Source organism: Erpetoichthys calabaricus, chromosome 1 (assembly GCF_900747795.2).
Source record: "Erpetoichthys calabaricus chromosome 1, fErpCal1.3, whole genome shotgun sequence".
NCBI lineage: Eukaryota > Metazoa > Chordata > Cladistia > Polypteriformes > Polypteridae > Erpetoichthys > Erpetoichthys calabaricus.
Genome location: NC_041394.2, coordinates 31,914,822 through 31,935,812, shown reverse-complemented (window position 1 = coordinate 31,935,812; position 20,991 = coordinate 31,914,822). Strand labels below are relative to the sequence as shown.

At 41.6% G+C, this 20,991-nt stretch overlaps 1 protein-coding gene across 3 annotated transcripts in view; it reads right to left on the bottom strand.

Moving 5' to 3' along the window:
- The window catches only part of plekhg2 (pleckstrin homology domain containing, family G (with RhoGef domain) member 2), a 213,414-nt gene that overhangs the window by 125,424 nt on the left and 66,999 nt on the right, over positions 1-20,991 (bottom strand). Inside the window, exon 1 of one of the 3 annotated variants that reach the window (XM_051936525.1) lies at positions 10,244-10,338. The exons of the other annotated variants lie outside the window; for them this stretch is intronic. The gene's annotated coding sequence lies outside the window, so the exon portion shown is untranslated. Of the gene's footprint in view, positions 1-10,243; positions 10,339-20,991 lie in introns of those variants that run through there. 3 annotated transcript variants of the gene reach the window in all.

Sequence of the window (20,991 nt, the reverse complement as noted above, 5' to 3'; positions counted from 1 at the left end):
CTATCTCTCTACAACCCCCTGTGTTTCTGCTCAAATCTGTGACCCAAGCATGACAATATAAAAATAACCATATAAACATATGGTTTCTACTTCGCAGATTTTCTTATTTCGCGGGTGGCTCTGGAACGCAACCCCCACGATGGAGGAGGGATTACTGTAATCGACTCTGAGATGAAGTAACTAAAGCAAGTGCAATGCTCCAGACTTCAAATCAGTTCAGTCCCAGAACACACCTGAATATTACGCCGTGCCAATTATTGTATTTTTTTTAACGTTATCTATATTTTAGTGTCTGACCAATGCATATTTCATCCAAGTTGAATTTTTAAGGTTGTTATCTGGGCTGGTTTCTCTTTTACTCTGGGCTTGTCCCTAACCAGCCTGCACATTTCACTCAATTGTCACATTCAGAGAGCTAGGTGTTGTGAAGAGTAGAAGGCGACACTGAGCACACAGAGCCTCCTAATCCCAGACACATAAGACTCAACACCACTCCGGGTTCAAATAAAGGATTTTTAATCCACACAGCTCTGAAATAACAACCACTACAGCTAATTAAATGTACTTTACTCCCTTTCTCTCCTCCTCTTCCCAAGGTATGGCAGCATGGCAGTGGGCTCCTTTTAAGCTGGACCTGGGAGTACTTCCAGTGCTACCGCACTGCATCCAGGAAGCACTTCCAGGTCAGGCAGAACCTCCCTAAAATGAGGAAAACTTTTCCTCACAACTCCCTCTGGTGGATCCCATAAAACCCAGAACGGCTGCCCATCAGAACTACCCTGCAAGCTTGTATATGGAAGACCCACCAGAGAGGCACAGTTGCTGCTGCCACCTATTGTACTGGTGGAACACATGGCCCTGATAGATTAGTCTCTTTCCACCTTTCATTATCAAGGCTTCCCTGAGATGTGGCAGTGGGCTCCTTTTAAGCTGTACCCGCTAATACTTCCTGTGGCACATTATGGTTCCAGGTCATCTGGAAACCAGAGAGGTCATCCCCCAGCAGGGTCCACTATTGTCACCCAAGGACCCCTATGGGGCTGCACTTCTGTTCTCCAATTCCCACGCAGCCCTGCAGGTGTCCAAACCGGGGATGATTGGCGAGGATGAACCACTCTTGCCTTCCAGCTCTCATCAGTCCACTCTTCCTTAAAAACGTCCCAGCTAGGATGAAAATTTTAAGGCATCACAGCTGGGTAGTGTCCGTAATCATACCATCATTCCATTATGGCAGTGGTTCTCAATCTGTGGGGCGGGCCCCCCTAGGGGGGTGCGAAGTAACAAAAAGGGGGGAACGAAGATGTGAAAAATAGAAAACAAGAATCAAAAATATGAAAAATACATCTATTGAAACCAAAACAAATAAACTAAACTACATTCTGATACTAGAAAAATAAATATAGAGTTAGATAAATGTCGATAAAAGTTAAGTAGGTATAATAAAATATCCATCCATCCATCCATCCATCATCAAACCCGCTACAGTCGACCCTTGATATACGACCGGCCTGACATGCGAACAACTTGGTTTACGACCAAAATTTTTGTTTTGAATTACGACCAACGTCTTGCGTTATGACCTGAATGCGGTCACGTGTATCTGCTTGTGCGACTGTAAACAAACAGCCGAGACCATTTGTAAGCGTCAGTCAGAGTCCAGATACATATGTTTGTGGACGTAATTTCGGTCAGTGCAGTGATTTATATAATTTATTTCGATAATTGCTAAGGAAGGAATAGAAGGTAACGAAGGTAAAGAAAGCGATCACAATCGAAACAAAGAAGGAAATTGTGTGGAAATATGAGAGTGGCATTCGTGTGATCGATGTCGCTAATATGTACAGCATGTCGAAATCTACCATCTCGACAATTTTACAAAGAAAAGATTTGTATAAGGAAACTCCTTCCAAACAATAACCACCTTCCATTTCATTCTCATAATGCTTCCTTCCCGCAAGCCAAAGATGTCAACTTAAATGGTGAGTACAGTATGAAATTGTTGTTTCTGGTAGGCTAGGCACTTTTTATAACTTTTTGGTTAGTACATTAGAAAAATTATTGGTGTTTTTGGTAAATTATGCACATTATACAACCCTTTTTTATTAAAAAAAAGTTCTAAGTGTTGCTGTGGGAGGTTCGGAACACATTAAGGGCATTTCCATTATGTCTTATGGGAAAAATAATAATTCATTACATTTATATAGCGCTTTTCTCAGTACTCAAAGCACTATCCACACAGGGAGGAAACGGGAAGCGAACCCACAATCTCACACAGTCTCCTTACTGCAAAGCAGCAGCACTACCACTGTGCCACCTGTGAGGACGAATAGTCTTGACTTACAACCAACTTGAGTTACAACCAGCCCTCGAGTTCGTAAGTCAAGGGTCCACTGTATATCCTAACTACAGGGTCACAGGGGTCTGCTGGACCCAATCCCAGCCAACACAGGGCACAAGTCAGGAAACAAACCCTGGGCAGGGTGCCAGCCCACCACAGGGTGCACACACACACCAAGGACAATTTAGGATCACCAATGCACCTAACCTGCATGTCTTTGGACTGTGGGAGGAAACCAGAGCACCCAGAGGAAACCCACGCAGAGACGGGGAGAACACGCAAACTCCACGCAGGGAGGATGAGGGAAGCGAACCCAAGTCTCCTAACTGTGAGGCAGCAGCGCTACACTGTGCCGCCCATAATAAAATATGCATCTATGATATATCATTAATTTAAAAAGAAAAAATTGGTATTAGTGGGCTCCTTTCAAAAAAACCTTAGGGGGGCGTGATTAAAACTGTTATGAAAACTCGGGTCGCAAATACTTAAAAGTTGAGAAACGCTGCATTATGGGAAAAAAATTCTCCTCCATCCTGGCAAGGATGCTTGTCTTTCCTCCTGGACATCTCCAGTGTGTTTTCTAGAAATTTCTTTTGAGCCTGTCCATACATTTTTATATCTGTAGTTGTCTCTTATTAGTCTTTAGTATTGTATCTCCCCTGCATGTGTGTGTGTGTGTGTGTGTCTTTTGTTTTTGTTTGATTTTTTCTTGGTTTCTCTTTCAGGTGCCTGGCCACACATTTTATTTTTTTAACAGATTGCTCCTTTGTGACAAAGGTGATCAGCACATCATTGCATCCCATCCCTGAAAGAGCCACCAAGAGAAGAGGCACAGAGAATTCTCATGATGTCACGGCTAGTAGAAGCAATGGATTTACTGGTGTGGTGTAGTGGTTAAGGCTTTGGACTTCAAACCCTGAGGTTGCCAGTTCAAATCCTGCTACTGGCAATGTGTGACCTCGAGCAAGTCACTCCATCTGCCTGCTGTGCTCCAATTGCAAATCCAAAAGAAATGTAACCAACTGTATCATAATAAATGTTGTAAGTCACCTCAGATAAAGGTGTAAATGCATATTTAACAAGTCACAGGCCATAAACGCTGTGCACACCTTGTAGTCAGTCAGCCAACTTTATCTCTTAAAAAAATTAAAGTAATAATAATAATACACACTGCATTGAAGAGAATATGGTGTTGCGAAACTGGGCGTAAATTTGCATTCTAAAGAGTTTGTTTGATCTCCTGTTGTGCTCAAGGAGCAGACTCTGAACTTTTGGTGGTCATCTGCTATCTCAGACAGTGTAGTATCACAATGACTGCATCATGGATCCATGGGTTCAAAGCCCAGTCATCGTCAGTGTGGACCATCTTCCCGTGTCTGTATGGGTTTCTTTTAGGTCTATTAGCTTTGCCCCCACATTCACAAGTCAAAAAATGTGATTCTAAAGTGGCCTGTGGACGTGTGCTTCAATGGCATCTCTGATGAACTGACAACCCGTCAACTGCAGATTCCTGCCTTGCGCCTGATGCTGCCAGGATGTGTGCTGCCCCCAATAACCATGAACTGAGTAAGTTGAGTTTAAGGTTATTGTGCCACAACTCGGCTGTCTTGTTAGGTGCTGGTGGAGCAACGGAGCAGAACACCGCAGAGGAGGGTGTGCACACAATGGAGAACCTGCTTCCTCTTCTGTTTCCTGCTATAAAAAGTACAACAAACCCATGCTGCCGTCTTTTGATTAAACCACAAAAAAAAAGAAAACAAATTGACAAGAACTCCATATTTAGACAAAATTCAATGAGCTGAGTGAAGTGCAATTGAGTCTGCACCTTCCGGCAAGCGCTAAATTTGAGAGGGTGGGATTTGAGAAAGATTGTATAGCACCTTTCAAGCAATCGCAATCACCGTATACAATAATAACACAACAACATCAAAAAACTGTGAAGTACAATTAGGATGGGTCATCCAGAGGGCAAGGGTTAAAGATCAAGTGAAACTGTTGAAGAGCCAAGGTGAGAATCTCTACTCATTATGAGCGCTAAGAAGGCCACCTTAGACCTTAGCAAAGAAGGCCAGATAGGGGGCGCCACTCACACACAAACAGTGTTGACTGAGACTTTGGAGACTTTTGAAAAGTAAAAAGTCAGAATTTCATGCATCATGCAGCAGGCAGGTATCAGTGGGATGTTCTGGAAATGAGAAAGTGCAAATGATGGTCACAGCTGCAGTATACATATAGAAGTAAAGGCAATAAGCTCGATCCCTAAACTCATAAGCTAAGCGCACTGCAGACATCAGTTATATGATGGATAAATCAAACCCACCATCCTCATCTATCCTTGGCATTTTTCCATTCATTTGTAACTTTTTTTTATTTGTCTTTAGGCCTCCAATTACAGGTACGTTATCATGGTCACAAGCGGTCATGCATCACTTTTTTGACAGCAAAATCACATTTATCCACTCTAGTGCCACCTCATTACCAACATGGCCTCAAGAACCAGCTCCTGGAATCATGAACAGTCACTGTCGGTAGAGAAGGTTTACCTAATGACACCGGTCACCAAGAGTCTGACACATAGAACAGCACTGGCAAGATATTCTAACGGTGCAGTCTCTGGTCATATGGCACTCAAAAGCTGTTGTTCAAATCATATACACGCCATACTTCCTCGCCAATTCAGACATGGGTACAGCCAAAACAGGGAACTGGACTTCCTAAATTTATTGTCATTAACACTTAGTTTTACATCAGGAGGTGGGCCAAAGTCAACTGGGCCAATATGTTCCATTACTCTGTACCGGCATTTCTCCATTCTCACCTCATGAGTATGCGTAACATTGTGCACTGTCAATTCAGACCACATTTATAATGGCGATATGTCCATTTGTAACTCCAAGGGACCCCCACATTTCAATATAAATTGCGAATATCAGCGTACCTCTGGACCTCCAAGGGGATACTCAAATCCCCCTGTTACTCAGCAAGCACAACAAGGAATACTGAGTTTTTTTTCCCACTTCTGGAACTGGGTATAGTCAACATCATTGGAGGACCCTTGATTTTAGTCCCGTCTGAATCACTCAACCCACAGTTTTACAGACATGTTAATTTACATGGGACTATTTTTTATGGACAGTAAAAAAGTCTTAATCTTAACAAAGATGTGAAGGTGCAATCTTTGAGAAGTTACTAACATGAGCAATTTGGATGGGACTAAAATTACAGAGGTCCTCCGGTAATAATGACTTTATCCCATCACCTCTTGTAAAACTAAACCCGTCCAAATAGGGCTATTGACAGAATCAGTTCTGGTTTGTTCATTGGAACTGGAAGGTGGCCTTTATATTGGGAAACTAACACTCCCTGCCAAAGAGATGGTGACCCAACATACACTGGGCAGTGAATTGTTCTGGAATTGGCAGGGGACAAGTGAATTGGATTTATTTGGCCTGTCTAGGACAACAGAAGGGTGCAACTCAGAGGGGTATTAGTGTTGATTTGCATTTCAGATTATGCACTTATAACTGAATTACAAGAACAACACACTGATATGGCTTTAGATAGATAGATAGATAGATAGATAGATAGATAGATAGATAGATAGATAGATAGATAGATAGATAGATAGATAGATAGATAGATAGATAGATAGATAGATAGATAGATAGATAGATAGATAGATAGATAGATAGATAGATGAAAGGCACTATATAACAGACAGACAGACAGACAGACAGACAGACAGACAGACAGACAGATAGATAGATAGATAGATAGATAGATAGATAGATAGATAGATAGATAGATAGATAGATAGATAGATAGATAGATAGATAAAAAAGGCACTATATAACAGACAGGCAGGCAGGCAGGCAGGCAGGCAGACAGACAGACAGACAGACAGACAGACAGACAGACAGACAGACAGACAGACAGACAGATAGATAGATAGATAGATAGATAGATAGATAGATAGATAGATAGATAGATAGATAGATAGATAGATGAAAGTCACTATATAACAGACAGGCAGGCAGGCAGGCAGGCAGGCAGGCAGACAGACAGACAGACAGACAGACAGACAGACAGACAGACAGACAGACAGACAGACAGATAGATAGATAGATAGATAGATAGATAGATAGATAGATAGATAGATAGATAGATAGATAGATAGATGAAAGGCACTATATAACAGACAGACAGACAGACAGACAGACAGACAGACAGACAGACAGACAGACAGATAGATAGATAGATAGATAGATAGATAGATAGATAGATAGATAGATAGATAGATAGATAGATAGATAGATGAAAGGCACTATATAACAGGCAGGCAGGCAGGCAGGCAGGCAGGCAGGCAGGCAGGCAGGCAGACAGACAGACAGACAGACAGACAGACAGACAGACAGATAGATAGATAGATAGATAGATAGATAGATAGATAGATAGATAGATAGATAGATAGATGAAAGGCACTATATAACAGACAGGCAGGCAGGCAGGCAGGCAGACAGACAGACAGACAGACAGACAGACAGACAGACAGACAGACAGACAGACAGATAGATAGATAGATAGATAGATAGATAGATAGATAGATAGATAGATAGATAGATAGATAGATACTCTGTTTCTCCAAAGCGGAAATTTTGCTTTTACAGAGGTTCAAGAAATATAGAAATATAATAAACAAAACACACAAATTATAAAATGACTTGGCTAAAGAAAAGAGTGGTATCACGGAGAGACAAAATGAAGACTCTTTGCCACTGGTATGGAGGTGCCATAGTAGAGTTTTTAATACCCTTCAGCTAAATATTTTGTTGAATAAAAATCCTACATTTTAGAGTCAGGGAGAGGATGTGCAGCATTGCTCTTAATGGCCATCAGTTATGGACTTCCGGTGGGTTAAGTGTGTGACTGGTAACTGAGCCTGCTTTAAGCTTGTTGACTAGGTAGATAGCGATTGATTTCCAATCCAAAGGCAGAACTTTAACACACACAGCCTGACAAAGCACCTGACAATATAATTCAGTCAAGCAAGGTGGCAAAATGTAATATAAGATAAACTATATGCATGTTCAAACAAAAAGAAAGTCCTAAAATTCTGAGCCGTTCCCAGCAGCAATGGCCACAAGAAAGGAGATTTCCTTGAAACAGACACCAGTTAATCATATGGCACACTCGGGCACACACATATATATTTACTCACACCAGACAGACAGACAGGCAGGCAGGCAGACAGACAGGCACGCAGGAAGGTAGGTAGGTAGGTAGGTAGGCAGGTAGGCAGGTAGGTAGATAGTCACTATACAGTTTCACAGTACAGGATGTCTGTCATTGCCACAATATATTATGCATAGCATTACTGTCTGTCAAGATGTCTGTTAGACCCCCTCAGTACCATTCAGCACAAAAGGAACAAGACCACCTCGGCGGTGGGGTGACACATTACAGATCCTGATGTCTGAGTATAGAAATAACCTCACATAGTGCTCCTTGGAGCAACATAGCCAAACTACATCAGTGACCTTCTCCATCACTATGTGCCTGTCCGCCTACTAAGGTCCTCTGATTTTGGCAATCTTGTTGTACCCCACACTAATCTACACTCCATGGGTGACAGGGCCTTCAGCTGTATAGCGCCCAGACTCTGGAATGACCTACCAAAACTAATCAGGTCAGCTGACTCCATGAATTCTTTTAAAAAACAACTCAAAACTCATCTGTTCAGGAGGGCTTTTAGCTCTACTTGACTTTATTACCCCTCTCTCAGTTTACCTCTCTGTCAAGATGCTCATGTAACCTGTGTGTGTGTGTGTGTGTGCTAGACCATCAGTTATATTATCTGTTAGAGCTTTTTTTTCTCTGAATTCACTGTCATTATCTTCTTTATTTATTTATCTGGTTTGTACAATGCTATATACCCTGCCGTTCTATCTTAAACTCTGTGAAGTGCCTTGAACATGGGAAAGGCGCTATATAAATAAAATGTATTATTATAGTCAACTCAATTTGTAACTGAATGTGCTCCTCTGTTCAGCTGAGTCATCGTCCAGGATAGTAAGCAGTTCACTGAGTGTCCTTTTTTCCACCACTTCCTCCAGCCTTTTTAATCAGCATATTTAGTGTGCTGGCATCACCTGCATTAATGCCATTTCCTCAGCACACTACTGCATAGAAAGTGACACTGGCCACCACAGACTAGTAGAGTGACCTGCATACACCAAACAACCTTAGCCTCTTCAGAAAACTTAAGCAACTCTGACCCTTCGTATATATGGATGACCTCTGTGTTGGTACTCCACTCAAGCCTGTCATTCAGATGCACCATGAGGTTCTTGTATATCCTCAACATCTCCACATTTTCATCATCAATGAGAACTGGGGGCAGAGTGGGCTTGACTCTCCTGAAGTCTACAATTATCTTCTTTGTCTTACTGATGTTAAGCCGCAGGTGACTCAGTTTCCACCATTTAACAAAGTCCTCCACTAGTGTCTTGTATTTATTCTCCTTCCCACCACTTCCAGTATACACCCAACTATAACCGTGTCATCGGAAAATTTCTGCAGATAACCTGATTCAGTATTGTATCTAGAGTCTGAGGTGTACTGGGTAAACAGGAAGGGAGCCGGTACAGATCCTGTGAAACCCCTGTGCTACTCCTGACCGTGTCAGATACACAGTTAGAACATTAGAACACTCTAGACAAATACAGGCCATTCAGCCCAACAAAGCTCGCCAGTCCTATCCACTTATTTCTTCCAAAAAAAACACCAAGTCGAGTTTTGAAAGTCCCTAAAGTCTTACTGTCTGCCACACTACTTGGTATCTTATTCCAAGTGTCTATTGTTCTTTGTGTTGTTTGTGCGAAATTTACCCTTAACAAGTTTCCAACTGTGTCCCCGTGTTCTTGATGAACTCATTTTAAAATAACAGTCTCGATCCACTGGACTAATTCCCTTCATAATTTTAAACACTTCAATCAAGTCACCTCTTAATCTTCTTTTGCTTAAACTGTAAAGGCTCAGCTCTTTTAATCTTTCCTCATAATTCATCCCCTGTAGCCCTGGTATCAGCCTCATCGCTCTTCTCTGGACCTTTTCTAGTGCTGCTATGTCCTTTTTGTAGCCTGGAGGCCAAAACTGTGCACAGTACTCTGTCTTAACAGTTAAGTAGTCCAATATCTATAACACAGCAGTAGCATCAACCCACATTGACCGGAGCTCCCCACATCCCATCAGTTTGGGTTATCTGGTGCTGAATGCACTAGTAAAGTCAAAAAACAAGACCCTCACCCTGCTACCCAGTCCCTCCAGATGGAGTAGGCTCTGTTTAGTAGATAAATGACAGCAGCATCTGACCCAAATGGTCCTGATAGACAAACTTCAGAGGGTCTAGTGCTTTCCTGACCAGGGGTTGCAAGGGAGCCAGTATTAGGATGACAGTATTTATTAATATTAGGACATCAGTCAATGCAAACATTCTTTAGGTTACATGGCATCTTTCTATACTGAACACCAGCACAAAGCAGTTTGCAAACTTGCCCCGTTTTATTGCAGGGGTCTTGACACAATTACAAATTACCATACATCCCAGGCGAGTGCCCTCTGCTCACAGTGTTAAGCTCAGCTTTCCATATTATTAACAAATGCTGGACTACTGTTAGAAGCCTGGTAGCTTACATCAGCACCAAGCAGCCATCAGGCTAAGGAGACCCTCTTAATCTCTAAGACAACACCCCACACTGCACAGCTGCTTTACATGCCAAAGAGAGCCCCTGCCAAGCAACACGTGTCAATGGACATAAGCATGTTGGCATGCTCCCAGTCGATAAGCCAATTAGCATAAAACATAAAAGATAAAAGGATGAAAGAAGAAAATTTAAAAGATGTTACCTAAAAATCTGTAGACTTCAAACGTGAACGCCCAGATGCACCCCTCCCAGGGGGAGCTTAACGGCAGCAGACATAAAGAAAGAGCAGCTGAGAACGCCTCGTGCCACAGTGTGACTGCTGCTTCCTGTATCGGAGTGCTGCTTACCTTTTCATTCTGAGTGTGTGTGTGGGTGTGTGTGTGTGTGTGTGTGTGTGCGGAGTGGAGATTGGAAAGTGAAGTTGTTGTTGTTACTGTAAGTAACTCCTTTGCACTTGACACTTGCACTTGCCTTGTCTGGTCCTTTCCTTGTATCTGCTTCAGACCTCATTCAGTGTCCCGTCAGCTTTAACGATGCTAGCGTTAGAACAGTGAGTCCAGACAAGACAAGCGCAAGTGTCACAAATACAGGAGTTACTTACAGCAACAACATGAACTTCACTTTCTGATCTTCTCTCCCCACACACACATATTATGTTCGGTAAATTGTAATTTCCCTCTTGGTCTGCTAGTAGGTTCTTAAATTGTTGCTTTGTAATATTAATAAAAGCTTTCCTAAGCAATTTGTGATAGTTTTTATGCTAAAAGGTGCCATATGCATTCTGGGAACACCTTATTACAGGCCAGTGCCTTCAGTTAATGTTCATATCAATGTCAGAATTGGGAAAGAATGTGATCTCAGTGATTTGGATCGTGGCGGGACTGTTAGTGCGAGACGGGCTGCTTTAGATTGGGATTTTTCACACATAAGAGTTAATGAGAATAATGCGAAAAACAAACATCCGGTGTGGCGAATGGCTAGAGATCCTGCCTAGCCGGGACGCCTGGAAGGACCGGGAAAGGGTCAATACTTACACCAGGCCACAAGAGGGCGGCTGCCCTGGTCTGCATCGGGGCCACGGGATCAGACCTTAGAAGCTCAACCCAGTTGGGGTCCTGTGGCCACCACCAGGGGGCGCCCAGATGATTACAGAGCCTTCCAGGAATGTGCTGCCGGAACAGGAACTAAGTATACCGGAGTGCTTCCGGGTACCCATGCAACACTTTGGCTACACTAGGAACTGCTGCTGGAAGATCATCACCGAGCACCTGGAGCACATCCGGGGCATGGTCTGCCTTACTCCATTAGATGAGCCGGAGTCGGGAGGAAGAGGACGGAGCTTGCAAGGAGAGGAGTAGAGACAGCAGAAGAATTGAGAAAGAATAAAGAGAAGAAAGGACTCTGATGAATTTGTGGCTGTTTAGTGCATTGTGTGATATTGTAAAGAGATAAAGGAAGTTAAGAGTGTGTGTTTTGGACATTTGTGGTCCAGCGCGACATGCAGATTACGCAGCACGGCACAAGCAGTCCTTGGAGGGGGAGGGATTAACTCATTCACTACAGCTTTATTACTGGCAAATATTAAAAAATAAAAAATAAATGAAAATAGCAATCTCTTTAAATTGTATATTGGTTAACCAAACCCGCGGGTTGGCGAGCGAAGCAAGCAGGGGGCAAAGCCCCCTAGCCTATCTTAAAACAGAGAAACGTTCTGTACGATTTCAACTAAGAAAATTTGCTGTTTCAATTTTACCTTGAGGTAGTTACACCAACTTGTATGTTTTCCATGTTTTCCTCTATTACTCGTCTGTCAGCTGCTCAGATCCCCAATATAATAGCAGGGGAAGAGTGCAGTGTCCAGGCAACTCGTACAGCAGCACCCTTCTCCTGTTGTGTTAGGTAAGTAAATCATAGAAGTACAAAAAAATACCACTTCTCTGGAAATGAATAGAAGAGGAAAGCAAATATGTAAGTACATATGGGACTGATTTGACAGAACTAATGTTATCAGTACTATGTTGATGATATGTAGCTGCTGGACCACATGGTATCACCTAGAATCTCTGTAAGTCTCTGAAGGAACACCATCTCTAGCTCAACTTGGCAAAGATGGACCTTCTTGCTATCCCAGCTTGCCTATCTATCTATTCAGCACCCCACCTCTGTTCAACTCAGTTCATTATCGCTAAAACCTGCCAGGTCAGAGTGCAACCAATAGGACCAGTTGTCCTATTGTCTTGCAGATTCACTCTATACAATATCCACAAGATCAGACTACAGTATACCTACCTGATTTTTGCAGCACAGCTCCTGGTCCAGGCTTTGGTCTCGTCACTACTGGCAGGAGGACTGGCATGTGCCACCAAGCCACTGCAGAGGATTGAAAATGCAGCAGCACGTCTAGTGTTCAATTGGCTGAGGAAAACATGTCACTCCTCTTTTCAGATCCCTACATTGGCTCCCTGCAGTGGCACACACTCAGTTCAAATCCTTGATGCTTGCTTACAAAGAAGTCAATGGATCAGCACTTACATAAGAATATGGAGACACCTGTGAGGACCTATGCTCCTTCTCAGCGACTTGGTTCTGCTGATGAATGATAGTGTGGTGTAGTGGTTAAGGCTTTGGACTACAAACCCTGAGGTTGTGGGTTCAAATCCTGACACTGTGTGGCCCTGAGAAAGTCAGTTCACCTGCCCGTGCTCCAATCAGGAGATAAAAAAGAAACGTAACCAATTGTATCTCAAAAGTGGCAAGTCGCTTTGGATAAAGGCTTTGCCCAAATAAACAAATGTAAATATCTGGTGAAGCCAACTGTTCGTGGTATCAAATCTCAGTCCAGACCTCTTTGATGTTTAACTCCTGGCTGGTGGAATGAGCTGCCCACCTCCGTTTGAAATTCTGACTCTCTTATTCGGTGAATTTCTGTCTAACTGATATGAGCTGTTGGGTTTTGTGACCTAGGAAGTGTAACTTGCATTTTGTTCTGAGGTCTTCACTTGTGGTGATCAATTTTGTTCCCTTGTCCTGTAACACAAGTTCCCAAACAGTCCACCAGACTGATATTACTCGATAATGTTGATCTAGCTTTGAATAAAAATGTCTGCTAAGCAAATAAATGTAAATGTAAATCTGCAGATTATTATTGTAAAAAAAATGATATTATCAAGCTGCAGTTAAACCGTGTTTGAATTAAATATTTATATGGGAAAGGTCCATGGGATTGTGTGTTGGTGTGCCCTGGGATGTCCAATCCAGGGTGGTTTCCTGACATCTTTTGAAACCATAAACCTGAAATATGCAAGTCTAGATAATGGTTTGGACTGAACAAAACAGGGCCCTTTGATACTATACTTTATGTTTCATTAAGTGGTCTTCACAAATTGAATGACGCTATATGAGTTAAATGTATGACGTACTGTATATATGGTAAGTCACTAGACTGTAAACCCCAAGGTTGCTGGTTTGTTCCTCACAACTAAGCCAAAATGACTCTTGGGGCCTCTCATTTCAAAAAGGTCCACACTATGGAAATATGGAAGCTGTTCTTTTACAATCCTGACATCTTCTAATAGACTAAATAGATACAGAAAATGGATGAATGGTTTAGGCACTTGTAATTTATGTGCCAATTTGGAGAGAAGCATTATGGTGAGATGCAGAAAAAGAGGCCTGCTTGACCACTAACATTGCATGTGCACCCTGATAGAAGAAACCCAAGGCCACAAATCAGAATGACATCCATTTATCTATGATGCATACAAGAGCTAAATGTAATGGGTTCAATCAGTCTGCAGTTTTACTTGTGCACCTGCGGACCACTTTCCTGGCTCTGGTGACATAAGCAGTACCACCCCAGGAAGAGAGGGGAAGCTAATGCTAATAGTATCTTCTCTTTCCCCATAGCATTGAAAGGCTGCCAGAGGATGATGGTTAACTCTGCCCACAAGGATCTGACAAGACTCCGCCCCTTCTTGCGGCAGTGATGCAATGAGCAGCTGATCAGGGATTGTGTTGTCAGTTTTTGACCTGCCAGAGAGGAGGACAGAGCCCCCATCTCCATAGTATCACTCTTAAAGAAGAGGCTGTTAAGAGCCATATTAGTTTTTGTTTTCAATGCTGCATGGGTATATATCTGGCATCCTAACCTTTTGCCTGCTTTTAATAGTCTTCTTTCCTGGCCACGTTACACACCCATGTTACATGTTTTGGAAAAGTGAGGCTTGGAATGAATATATATATATATATATATATATATATATATATATATATATATATATATATATATATATATATATATATTTACACAGTATTACAGTAGACCATGTTATCTACTTATCATGGAATCAAGAGCCATCTTCTTTCACCACTTTCCGTTTCAGTGTCTACGGTATAATGTATGATCTTTAACAAAGATGAGTTACTCCTAACATTCACATTACTGCATGCCAGTTTCTGAGAAAGAAAACAACTGGCAGATGTTAGAGTAGAAGCCTCGCTAGCTCACTTCTTGTCCTAATTTTCTGTTGCTCTCCATCTTCTCCCCTACCAGATGCTGTGATGCCCAAAATCTTCTCTTTTTCTTTTCTTTTCTTTCCTGCACACACCACCACTGGATGCACCCACGGATCAAAGTAAAGAGAAATGCTAGTTCCGTGGTTGTTACCAAGCAACATGGAGGTGCAGGCGTGGCTTGGAAAGAAGTGCAAAGTAATTTGAGGGTCATTCTTTATCCCACGCACAGCAAAATGGACATCAGAGCACAGTCAGCTTTGATCATTTCTGTACCAGCTCAACAACATCATTGTTAAAATTAATTTTGCATGGGCGTCTGTCCAGGGGTGTAGTGAGCTCCATGTGTGTGGCTGCATTTGAGATTTGTGCCAGGGAGTGCATGGCATTCTGAAGAAAAACAATTCAGTTCTCTCTCTCTCTCATACCCATTTTACGGACCATATAGCAGAACTGTCAGGGTCCCACTATGCCAATGTCTGTATAGCTCATTTCCCACTTGAAATCCATCTCATTGGGGTCTATGTAAGGGGACCAGAGTGCAGCACACTTCTGCCAAGCCAATCTCCATAGACTGAACAGCAGAAAGGCAACACTCCTTAGCCAGATGTCCAATTTGCACTCAGTCCCGGCTGAAAAATTTCCACAGCACGTCTACGCCTAGCGAGGCGGCCAGTTGGACCCCACCAGTGAACCACTGATACCATATATTAATATGGGTAGATAAATTTGATTTTCACTTCACTTAACTTTTCATCCACTTAACCCTCACGACTGTCCCCATTATTTCACAACATCCTGAGACATGCCATGCCTGGTACACTTCTTTTGGAATCTGCCCAGGGAGAGATTCCAAACCAAACCAGCTCAACATAATCTTATTGATGTGGATGACCAGATGTCCTACTTTGATGTCTCTAAGTGGTCTCCAAAAGAAACCAAACAGTGGGTCACTCGGGAAGTGCGGCCTACCAAAAGATCTTAAAACTTACTATTTCTAGTTAAAAATACTAAAAATTGGGAGTGTACTCCCCTCGACTTTCTCATACAGTGAGACAGAAGAAAAGGTCATCAGAACTACTTCAAGTTGCACAATATTTCTCAAATATCATATCTCTTTGTTTTTCATCATAACTAATTGATAATATCAATGCACAATCATTTATCTGTATTTATATTCAAACTTTATATTAAAACTAGTCGCCCCCTACGTAGTAGTGAAACATGACAGTGAGGAGGGATCTAAATCCGTTAAGTAGTTCTCTCGCTCACTAGTTAAACCCTTGTCCTACTGGGTGTCTCTCGGATTCGTACAAATAAATCGGTACCGCAAGCGAACTATAACACATAGTGCAATGAGAGAAGTTACAAAATCAGCCGGAATCTTCAAAAATGATACAAAAAAACCCATTTCTAAATCCGTTAAATAGTTCTCTCGTGAAAAGCGGACAGGCATACAGACAGACAGATGTTGGATTTTATATATAGAGAGAGAAGATATTCTCACACTAAGGGAGGTCAAAAAACGGTGATGGAATTTTTTCATGATTACATATGCATTACCAAGATTATGTGCAAAGTAAAAGGAGTTATAGTCACCTAAAAACAAAGAAAAAGTGTTAGAATATAATATTTGTTGCAATAAATTGCTATGGGTAAAAAGTTAGAATATAATATTTGTTACAATAAATTGCTATGGGTAAAAATGCATTTAACTAAATTTAATTATGATAATGATGGCAGAAAAAAAAGTTATATAAAATTATATGTATTACCAGGAACATGACGGGGACGTAGCAGCTTATTATTCCCATTACATCTTTATACTTACATGGGATGTTCAACGTTTACACGTAATTGTTAAACTGATGATGTATAAATTAAAATAAAATTAATAATGGTTATTGAAAGAATATGTTTTTAATATCGTGTACACATTTATATTTCCATGATACAAAAAATTGAGATGGTTGCTTAAATAAAATACTTCTTCCGGATGAGTAAAATACTACTTCCGGTTGAGTAATTTTTCTCAAATTTCATATCTGTTTGCTTTTTATCATTATATATACAGTCATATGGAAAAGTTTGGGAACCCATCTTAATTCTTTGGATTTTTGTTTATCATTGGCTGAGCTTTCAAAGTAGCAACTTCCTTTTAATATATGACATGCCTTATGGAAACAGTAGTATTTCAGCGGTGACATTAAGTTTATTGGATTAACAGAAAATATACAATATGCATCATAACAAAATTAGACAGGTGGAAAACTTTGGGCACCCCAACAGAAATATTACATCAATACTTACTTGAGCCTTCTTTTTCAAATATAACAGCCTCTAGAAGCCTCCTATAGCCTTTGATGAGTGTCTGGATTCTGGATGGAGGTATTTCTGACCATTCTTCCATACAAAATCTCTCAAGTTCAGTTAAATTTGATGGCTGCCGAGCATGGACAGCCTGCTTCAAATCATCCCATAGATTTTCGAAGATTTTCAAGTCAGGGGACTGTGATGGCCATTCCAGAACATTGTACTTCTCCCTCTGCATGAATGCCTTTGTAGATTTCAAACTGTGTTTTGGGTCATTGTCTTGTTGGAATATCCAACCCCTGCGTAAGTTGAACTTTGTGACTGATACTTGAACATTATCCTGAAGAATTTGTTGATATTGGGTTGAATTCATCTGACCCTCGACTTTAACAAGGGCCCCAGTCCCTGAACTAGCCACACAGCCCCACAGCATGATGGAACCTCCACCAAATTTGACAGTAAGTAGCAGGTGTTTTTCTTGGTATGCGGTGTTCTTCTTCCGCCATGCAAAGCGATTTTTGTTATGACCAAATAACTCAATTTTTCTCCAAAGCACTTTGTTCCAAAATGAATCTGGCTTGTCTAAATGAGCATTTGCATACAACAAGTGACTCTGTTTGTGGCGTGAGTGCAGAAAGGGCTTCTTTCTCATCACCCTGCCATACAGATGTTCTGTGCAAATTGCACTGAATTGTAGAACGATGTACAGATACAAAATCTGCAGCAAGATGTTCTTGCAGGTCTGTGGAGGTGATCTTTGGGTTGTCTGTAACCATTCTCACAATCCCGCTCGTATGCCGCTCATGTATTTTTCTTGGCCTGCCAGACCTGCTGGGTTTAACAGTAACTGCGCCTGTGGCCTTCCATTTCCTGATTCCATTCCTTACAGTTGAAACTGACAGTTTAAACCTCTGAGATAGCTTTTTGTAGCCTTCCCCTAAACCATGAGACTGAACAATCTTTGATTTCAGATCTTTGGAGAGTTGCTTTGAGGATCCCATGCTGTCACTCTTCAGAGGAGAGTCAAAGGGAAGTGCAACTTGTAATTGACCACCTTAAATACCTTTATATCTCATGATTGGACACACCTGTCTATGAAGTTCAAGACTTAACGAGCTAATCCCACCAATTTGGTGTTGCAATTAATCAGTATTGAGCAGTGACAGGATTCAAATCAGCAAAATTACAAGGGGACCCACATTTCTGCACAGCTAGTTTTTCATATTTGATTTAATTTCATACAACTAAATACTGCTTCACTAACAATCTTTGTTCGGAAAACACCCCAGTACTCAGATGTTCCTGGGAAATGAAAAAACATACCACTGTTATCTTTTTTGTTGAAAGTAAATTATTATGCAGGCAGAGAAGGGTTCCCAAACTTTTTCATATGACTGTATATATATACAAAATCTGAATCATCTATCTATAATTAAAACCATAGTTTACTTGAAAATTTGTGAAAGTATTCAGTTAAAGTACCACTTCCAGTTGCTGTAAGTGGCCCAAAAGTTGATAGGATTCCTTATTTTTCATATAAACCAGGTGTACAAAATCTCATTTACCGAGGGCAAAGCGTTTGAATTATTGTATTTACACACAGACAGACAATTTCAAAAATGGTATTTTCGGACTCAGGAAAGTCGGAAACGTCAAGATTCGTCAAAATCTAAGTCGAATTTTTTCACGATTGCTATACTTTCTCTATACTATAGTATGTATACAAGAAAGTACAAATACCCACATAGTGATATGTGAGTATAACGAGGACAAAAACCCAAAGCATTCAGATGGCGTCTGGTAGATGGATTTGTAGAATACAGGTAGACAACCTGAGATGGGAGGAGGGATATTTGTAACATATCTGAACTACTCCTAAATATTTGCCATACTGTTCTATAACAAGGCTCACATCATGATAATCTGAGGTGATACAAAGAGTTGGTTGAGTGTGAAAGGACCTCTAGATGGTGTAAAGTAATTCTGAGGGCCCAAAAGCCCAATAGTGGGAAGCGTTTGGAGACTTGAAGGGGTTTTCAGCCCATTGAGAGCAGCTAAGGAATCAGAAGTGAGAAAAGGGAAAATGGTAAAGACTGCAATTGGTAAGGAAGCCACAGACTTTAAGACAGACCAAACGGGGGAAAAGATGTTGGGTAAGTCATCATAATCCTCACAGAGATCCTAAGGGACCCCAGTTAGTGGAAATGAAGGCAGAGACACCCAATAATAAAGGCTCAATAATGAAGATACAGAGAGAGATAAACAACAAGTAAAGAGCAAGACAACAAGGTTAAATACCCACAGTAGAAAAGCAATGAGGCTGAAGGCAAGAAACAAGGAGACCTTTGTGGTGCACACAATGATGGAGGTTCCAGTGAAAAAGCCACAACTTAAGTTTCCATTTGATCGATTGTGCTTATGCAGTAAGAAAACAATATCAAAGACTGAATGTCAGAAATTTTGTGGTGTAAGTAAACTTTTTATGCTGGTTGTAAGATATTGAATTATGGCTGTGCGATAATTAGCAGTGGTTATAAGAAAATAAATAGTGGGCATAAAAAATTTAGTGGTGGTCATAAATCGTAATATTTTAAACAGTCTTGAAAGGAGCAAGTTGGATGAAGCCAGCCAAAGGAAGAAAGCCAAGTAAACAGAAGTGGTGAAGAAGAAGTGCTGTGGACAGGGGTGGTGTGCACATTGTGAGTCCACAGAAGTGGGCTGCAGAGGTTTTTCAGGTCAATCTCCATGCCTTCAACCTGTGGCATTGTTGGGTCACCCAGAGGAAAGACCAGCAGGGAAACAACAGAGATGGCTGTGGAATTGGAGGGGCAATTTGTGGTCACCTACTACTTGGACACGAAACTGAGAAATGATTGTTCCAAGTTGGGTCACCTGGGTGAGTGCATTTGATATTGAAAGACCTGAAACCCATAATGACCCCTGGTACTGTCATTGATGAAGTGTCCCAAGTGTATCACTTGATGGATGGTGGTGTCTAAATTCGACCAAATGAGCTCCCGTGTGAGACCCGATAGCAGTGGCAGGTCAAGGGGACTCACTAGAGGTCACTCAATGAGTTGGTAGTGTGGACTGAACTTGCAGCCAATGCCTTAGTCAAAAAACAGCTCCACTATGCATGTACAGATTGAAGTAAAAGACGCAACATAACAGAGAGAGCTTGTAGGAGGAGAATGGGCATCCCGGCAAAGGTGGAGGAGGTTTCGTTACCTAGACGGGAGGCCAGCAGGACGAGGAAATAAATTTATACTAGGTCGGAATGGTTTAATGGAAGGACTGATACAATAACAATTTTTGTATGGCCCAAAATCACACAAGGAGTGCTGCAATGGGCTTTAACAGGTCAGGTCTTTTGATAGCCCCCCAGCCTTCACTCTCTAAGAAGACAAGGAAAAACTCCCAAAAAAACCTTTGTAGGGAAAAAATAGAAGAAACCTTGGGAAAAGCAGTTCAAAGAGAGACCCCTTTCCAGGTAGGTTGGGCATGCAGTGGGTGTCAAAAAGAAGGGGATCAATACAATACAATACACAGAACATGACACAAGTAATCCTCAATACAATATAATAGTGCAAATAAAAGCAGAGAATCAGGAGTTGTTCCATTCCCCATATGCTAGATGGCAGAGGTCCTCATATGGGAACCCAGTCGGGACACACACAAGGACGCTTGGGACTTTTGAGTCCAGAAGTGCAGCCCTGTCAGGGTCCCTGACTACCATTACAGGGCGCTGTCAGGGGAGGACCTCCCTTCTTTTCTATGGCACAGAAATGCTTCCCAGAAGACCTGGCATGTTCTGAGTCCAACATAGAATGGTTCTGCTGCCTCACTTAAGCTGAGTCAGAGCTGGGAAGGCAACACTCAAATGGAAGAGAAGGAGGAAGAATTGATTTATACAGATTTTTCAATGTGCATTGTGGTTGATAACGGGGGTGAAGATTGTGAAAATGTGTTTTTTGTGGAATAAATATCCATTATTTTATTCACACAGTGTGTGCTGTGCTACCGTGCCTGTAGTTTGGGTCTTTCTGGCGCCCCCTTGTAGTTTTAAGATACAGATCGACAGAAATGGAGACTAGTATCTGTGTTTTTTATAGAGTACCAGGGTGT